General features: G+C 49.0%; 2 long non-coding RNA genes across 5 annotated transcripts; one reads left to right on the plus strand and one right to left on the minus strand.

Moving 5' to 3' along the window:
• Nucleotides 516-4,433, minus strand: LOC100624137. 2 transcript variants are annotated; one of them, XR_002336442.1, is made up of 4 exons: nucleotides 3,204-4,433; nucleotides 1,801-1,993; nucleotides 1,159-1,311; nucleotides 517-922 (listed from the first exon to the last, which is right to left on the minus strand). It is a non-coding gene; the product is annotated as an uncharacterized LOC100624137 (long non-coding RNA). The 2 variants fall into 2 exon arrangements; XR_299147.3 differs by having other exon boundaries at nucleotides 516-1,311; nucleotides 3,204-4,415.
• LOC102168177 lies at nucleotides 2,000-6,470 on the plus strand. Of its 3 annotated transcripts, none has more exons than XR_001304307.2 (3): nucleotides 2,000-2,285; nucleotides 4,518-4,958; nucleotides 5,787-6,470. It is a non-coding gene; the product is annotated as an uncharacterized LOC102168177 (long non-coding RNA). The 3 variants fall into 3 exon arrangements; XR_001304306.2 differs by having other exon boundaries at nucleotides 4,518-4,693; XR_002336443.1 differs by lacking the exon at nucleotides 5,787-6,470 and having other exon boundaries at nucleotides 4,518-5,068.

Consider the following 7,040-nt stretch of genomic DNA (forward strand, 5'->3'; position numbering starts at 1 on the left):
ATTTGGGATCCTATGCTTCACTTTACGTTTATAAACAAGGTACGGAGGTGACCCTCTGGATTGTTCCAGGAGAAAAGAAACACACACCCCTCTCCAAATTGCAGAATTTTGTGCAGATTATCCTCATATTTCTTTGCCAAATCTGAAACCAGAGTAAAGACAAGCTCTGGCAACATATCTGGTACAACTTGGCTGGTCATCTCTTAGACTCATCCATCAGCTAATAAACATTACTTTTTATGCTGTGAGAAATGTATCCAGCCAGGACCCAAGGGTACAAATAGTTATGTGACCTGTTACTGGAATCCTAAGGCTGGAGCTTCTGATGTGGGTGGGAGGGAAGAAGGCAGAGTCTGGGAGAAAATCTCGAGCACCCCCACGCAGAGGGCAGAGGGGCAGGCGGGCAAAGCCAGGCTGGCCTCTTGGGGGACAGGACCCCCCCCCCCCGTGTGCCGGAGGCTGAGGGGCCTTGTCTCAGTCAGCTCTAGCCATCATCACAAAGTCCCACAGGCCAGGCAGCTTGAACAGCAGGACTTTATTTTGATTTGATTTGATTTGATTTGATTTTGCTTTTTAGGGTGCCACCCCCGGCATGTGGAAGTTCCCAGGTTAGGGGTTGAATCAGAGCTGCAGCTGCCAGCCCACACCGCAGCCACAGTAACACGAGCTCCAAGCCGCGTTCGCACCTTGCACTGCAGCTCACGGCCACACTGGATCCTTAACCCACCAAGCAAGGCCAGGGATGGAACCTGCTTCCTCATGGATACTAGTTGGGTTCATGACCCCTGAGCCACAACGGGAACTCCCAAACAGCAGGATTTTATTTCTCATAGTTCTGGAGGCTGGGCATCAAGATCAGGGAGCTGGCACGGGCAAGTTCCGGTGAGAGGTCTTTCCTGGTCTGTGGACGGCTGGCTTCTCACTGTGTCCTCATGAGGAAGAGAGATGGAGACAGCAGAGAGAGAATGGGGTTCTCTCCTTGTGAGGCCTCAACCCTATCAGATGCGGGATCCCTCCCATGACCTCATTCAACCTCCGCCACCTCCTTGGAGGCTCCATCCCCAAGTCTGGCCGCGCTGGGCTTCCAGGCACCAGGACGAGGCCCTCGCTCCCCCTCCGTTCAGCCCCTTCGGCGGATAAGCCAGGGGGGACACACACCTCGGCCGGCAGCTCACGCACATCCTCTGAGGCCCAGCCCCACTTCCGAGGGACCCGGGGAGCCTGCACCAACCTCTCTAGGCTCTGCTTTGCCATTTTCTCTCAGACATCTTAGCAACACCGTCATCGCCTTGTGCTCCAGTGACGTCTTCCCTGAAAGCAGATCAAGGTAGAGGTGGTCCGATCCCAAAACAGACAAGAGAGGGGCGGGGATGTGAGCAGTGCCGCATTCCACCTGCCCTGCTCGCGGTCTTCCTCCCTGGGGACCAATGAGCTGCCTCTGCACATCCCCAGTTCCAAATACAGAACAACTGCACTGTGACTTGTCAGCGAGGAAGGAGAGAAACGCAAAGTGACGAATCTATTCTGGGCCCTGAAGAATTTGAAATTATCTTCTAGGCACGCATGCGCGCGCGCGCCACACACACACACACACACACACACACACACACACACACACTTCTACTGTCCCACCACATAGTCATTAGACCAAAGTTCCCCGGGAGAAGTCATTGCAAAGCATAGGCCAGCAGCTTCTAAAAAATCAAGTAGAGTCCCATGGATTTCCAGAGACTTAAAAATTCCAATGGCCTTTTATCAGGAAACTAAAAGGAAGAAATAACCTCTAATAAAAATTCTCACCATGAGTGCCTGAACTGACATCCTGCAATGAGACCTCTGTCCCACGGGCAGGCATTTGGAGTCTCTTTGCCAGGAGTGGCGGCAGGCCGTGCCCTGACCCAACGGGACACTTTTGCAAAGTGGTTGGCTAACGTTCTGGAATGCAGTCTGTGGCTGTTCAGTGAATTCTTTCCTCCGGGCAAACAAGCTGGCTCTAGAAGGAATCACACATGGTCGTTTATTCCCATTAGCAACCCCAAACAAGCCAGTGGCTTTACCCCAACAGCAGAAAAGCCTAGGTTATTTTTAAATGTACTCAGTTTAACGTTTCATAATCCGTGATTTCCCAACGACAAAAAGAAGCGATGGCACAGCTGTGGAAGTTACATGAGAACTCCGAGGGCTACCAAGTAGGGAAAGAGGCAACAGAGGGCAATGCACACGCTCTAGACGAGTGGAAGGCCTGGGATCCCCGTCTGAGGAGCCTACTTCCGCTTCTGTAACAGGTAAGCCCCCAGCACGACTACGGATAAAGTAGATAAAGCAACAAGGACCTGCTGGACCGCACGGGGAAGAACACGTGATGTCTCATAACAGCCTCTAATGGAAAAGAAGCGGAAAACACGGGAAGGTCTAACTGAATGACCTTGCTGTACACCTAAAACACTCTGAATCAACTATACTTCAATTTTTAAAATTGCTCTTAAAATCTAGTCTAAAAAGAAACGAGTTACAACTTTCAGTGGTGTGCACAGGAGTCTCCTGATCTCACGTTTTTCTCCCGACAACTTTTGTATTTAAGAAAACCAAATTGTATTTGTATTTAATTTTGTATTTAATTTGCATTTTAAAAAATATATATCTTCCAACCTGGCTTTGAGAAATGCGTTTGTAAAGGCGGCCTGATTGCAAAGCCCAGGAGATTACAGACCGTCGGGTTGGGGAGAGGCAGTTGCCAGGTTTCCCATGACGGCAGCCTCTCCCCCGACCCCCACCAGTCAGTTAAGCCGATGTGACTTGGCTGGAAGTCCCACCGCCCCACGGAACCGGGCCATCCGTCCATACGGAGGGGTATCCACCCCTCGCCCATGACGTTCCACTCAGGTGTCCAGGGCAAGAGCCGCAGCAAAACGTGCCTGGTGGACAAGAAAAAGGAAAGTGGACATTGACTCGCACTCAATTACTGGGACTTTTTCAATCATCCCGACGTCTGATTGTGCAAGCGTTCTTTCTCCTGAAGAGCCACGGAAATCAGCGATGCGGCCACGGTTAAGGATAAAGGTGGACCTGGCTTTGAAGGTGTGACACTGTTTTGCGAAGAAGAAACTCGCTTTGCCCCAGACCTCGTCACTGCCAAGAGGGAGTTACAGTCAGGCGTGTTTTAAAAGACTCACCAGCTATGACCTGAAGGAGCCATGACTTACCTGTGAGACTGTCATTTCTGGGACAATCCCTTTCATCTGCAAATGAGGAAGTGAGTCAGCTTTACTAAGTGCTACCTCACGGCTGGCGTTTTGTTGTGGGATGGGAACGCATGCGGTGACTCACAGGAGCCTGGATCACCAAGCGCACAGCTCACCGTTGGTATCTGCTCTTCAAACAAGGACAGGTTCTGCTGTCAGAGATCTTAACAGTCGCTTGGATTGGAAAAGTGCCCGGCTGGTCACAAGACGGCATGACTCACTAGGGCCGCTCCACTTTAGCTGAACACAGACGGGGCTGCAAGAACAGAAGCGGCCCCGTGATGTCATCTCTTTTCTATGTGTCTTTAACATAGTTTAGATAGAGAGGTGGTTGAGTAAGACACACGGCTTTCAAATGAGAAGAATGCGTCTGAAATACTGGGGGAAGGAAAACACCAGACCCAGTCCAGGAATTCGGGGTGTGTGGTCTCTGCTGACACAAAGTCTTCCACTAGGTTTCAAGGCCTATAAACTAGTCACCTGGGTTGGTCAAAGTTTAACTCGGCTGAAATAGTTCAGGCTTAAGTAACCATGGAAGAATGTCGCATTTCCAGAACAGACGGAGAAAGTCCTCATTTCCAGCTATTCAAAACCCACGAAAATAATGTACAAAGACTTCGCAAACACGTTTCAAAAATCAAGGGAGATAGATGCAGTGTTTGTGTGTGAGTGGTGGCGATTAGCAGTCACTTCCTAACGAGTTTCTCTTCTTTTCCATTTCTTTAATGAGCGGGTATTGCTTTTATGTTGACAAAAATTAGCAGAAAAAAAAAAAGAAAAAAAGGAAACCTTTCTGTTTCCTTAGGGTTCGCTCCTTGAGACAAAGAAAGCCAAAACAAAGCGACGAAGTAAATTGACAGTGACCTGCTATCTCCCATCACGATGTCAGTAAAACTGCATGAGCCAAACTGAGATCACTGTTTACCTAACATACCCCTGATCCCAGAAGAGCCAGTGTGACAACGGTTCCCACAGTCCTGTCGCTGGAGCATTGGCAGCCATCCGCTTGTAAGGACTGATTTTGGTAAGAGCCAGCCGAGAGGAGAAAGGATGGGGTCATGTGGCCCAGCCAAGAGGAACCACTGTCCTTCACCAGGCTGAGGTCGGCACCTCCTCCAGGTGCCTTTCGCTGGAAAATGGGACAACAGCAGAGAAAGGGGCGTTGCTCCGGGAGAGCTTTGGTATCACGAGCAAAAGCTATGTGTCTTTCAAATTTAGCAAGTCATTGTTTAACTTCCCTTTTTCTTTTCTTTTCTTTTTTTTTTTTTTTTTCAGCGTTGCCTGTTTGCTTTGGGGAGATCTCGAGAAAATACAGAAGCTTTGTCAGAGCCTAAAGAGGAAGTCGAGAACTGTAATGAGATGACAGTTCACTCTCTGACCCCCACACAGCTTGTTTTTGAAGCAACTTGTTCCTGGACCCCCGGTCCAGCTTGTTTCATGAAAGCTGAGAGGTGGATGTCCTGTATTTCTGCCACTGGCTTGCCCTTAACTTCACCTGTCACTTCAGCTCTCAACCCCGCCGTCAGAGGCAGTCCTGAGCCATCTTTTGCGCATCGTTCCTGCGACTTAAGAGCTGGTCTCCTGGACTCCCGATGTCTGTGGCCACATCTGTTTCCTTGCGAGGCGCCTCTCTGCCTCACGTGCTGCTGCGATATCTGTTCTCAACTTTCTTCCGCCATCCACACATCCACAGAGCGCTGATCATTCGAACCTTGAGTAATTGCTAGAAGATAAAGCATTGCAACCAAAGATTGGAGAGGGCAGTCCATTCTTAGAGATGGCACAATGATTATCAATAAATACCAAAATAATGATTAAAATGTCAATAAATACCATCCAATGATTAAATATATCAATTGTTTCCTGTAGCTATCCTCCCAGAGAGAGCAGTAGTTAATGATGGCCAGATAAATATGTTTTTATTTTTTGGGGGGGAGAGGGGCTGCCCCTGTGGCATATGGAAGTTCCCAGGCTAGGGGTCAAATCGGACCTGCACCTGCCTGCCTACACTACAGCCACAGCAATGCCAGATCTGAGCCGCATCTGTGAGCTACACCACAGTTCACGGCAATGCCAGGCCCTTAATCCACTGAGCGAGGACAGGGATTGAACCCACATCCTCATGGATGCTAGTCAGGGACTTAACCCACTGAGCCACAGCAGAAACTCCCTAAATATGGTTTTCAATAAAGACAATTTAGATTACTCTGAAAAACTAGAAAAGTGGTGTCATAGCACTTTTATATACACTCATCTTAAACTTAGAAAAACAAGTTTTAAGGGGTGAAAACGATGGCTATGGAGTAACCTCATTTTTTTTTAAATCTTATTTGAAATGTATCTGTTATTCAAGACTAACCTAAGCTCGCCCCCATCACCTAACAACTGAGTATTATTTTCTACAAGCTGCAAAAGGGCCTCCGTAGGCTCAGAGCCGGCCTCTCCCCTGGGGGCTGCGTTAGGGCTGCTTCGGGAGCCTCGGGCTGGGCTGGCGGCCACCCGCCTTCCATTCTGTTGACCTGTGTGTGTGTCCTTCCTCCCCAGAGCCGGCTGAGCGCACCAAGTATCTTTATCTTCAGAAAAACAGAGGACAACTCACTCAAACCAGAGTGGCTCCGATCGTCACCTCTCCCGAGGGTGTTAACGCTCTGAACAGAAGATAGGAAGGAAGAGGACGGGAGCCTCGGGAAGAGAATCGAGAGGGCTTCCCGCCGCCCAGACCTCGAACCGCGACTGTGCGCTTTCGCCTGTCCCTTGAGCAATCACATGTGTATTTATTTCCTGACTCAAAACATAATTCATAATCTAATGAGGTCTTTCAGATTAGCTTCTTTCGGTGGATATGAAATTCTTGTAGGTATACAATTTAAATGACAAGTACTATGCCTTCCACGGCTGAAGGCCAAATGGAGAGAACGCTTGGAAAATCAGAGAATCGATGGAAAACTTTAAAACTCCCGGTGGCCGCGCTGACCAGTAAAACCGGACGGTCCGGAAAAGGGACGTGCCGGCAGCGCGAGCACCCGCATTCTTCTGCCTTCATCGCCTGCAGTAAAACTTTGCCGCAAAGGTCAGCCCCTCCTCCATCGCCACTCGCGCGAGTCTTTTCTTCTCTAAGTGCTAATATTTTTAAGAAAAAATGCAATGAAGGTATCTATCTGCAAGATATCGCAGATTTTCATCAATTTTCATTTGTTGAATAAATAAAAGCAGAATATTGAAGATTGACGTATGTTTTTATTTATTTATTTATTTAGTCTTTTCAGGGCCACACTTGTGGCACAGGGAGGTTCCCAGGCGAGGGATCTAATTGGAGCCTCGTCTGCCAGCCTACACCACAGCTCACGGCAACACCAGATCCTTAACCCACTGAGCAAGGCCAGGGATCGAACCCGCAACCTCATGGTTTCCGGTCGGATTCGCTCCGCTGCGTCGCGGCGGGAACTCCAAGATATACGTATGTTTTTATATAGGCTTTTAGCTGGTTTTTGGGGTCTACCTTCTCCAAGCATTTGGTTGGTCAGTTACATGAATGGGTGAGAAATTTTAAAAAGAAAAAAGGAAGGAAGAAGGGAAGAAATTCAGCCCCTCCTCCCCATACAAGCGAGAAGGAGGTTCACCGCCACAGCCAGCAAAGGCCAGTGCCCTCAGCTGCCAAAGCCCGTCGTAAAAGCTCCGGATGCGATTCTACCCGTTTCTACTCGTCAGGAAAGGGACTGCATCGGTCTATTAGAGCTGACTTCACCTAGACTCGCCACGGCAACTCTTCTAGATGCAGACTGCCTTACACTTTTTACG

The sequence above is a fragment of the Sus scrofa genome, chromosome 10, assembly GCF_000003025.6.
Source record: "Sus scrofa isolate TJ Tabasco breed Duroc chromosome 10, Sscrofa11.1, whole genome shotgun sequence".
NCBI classification, from domain to species: Eukaryota; Metazoa; Chordata; class Mammalia; order Artiodactyla; family Suidae; genus Sus; species Sus scrofa.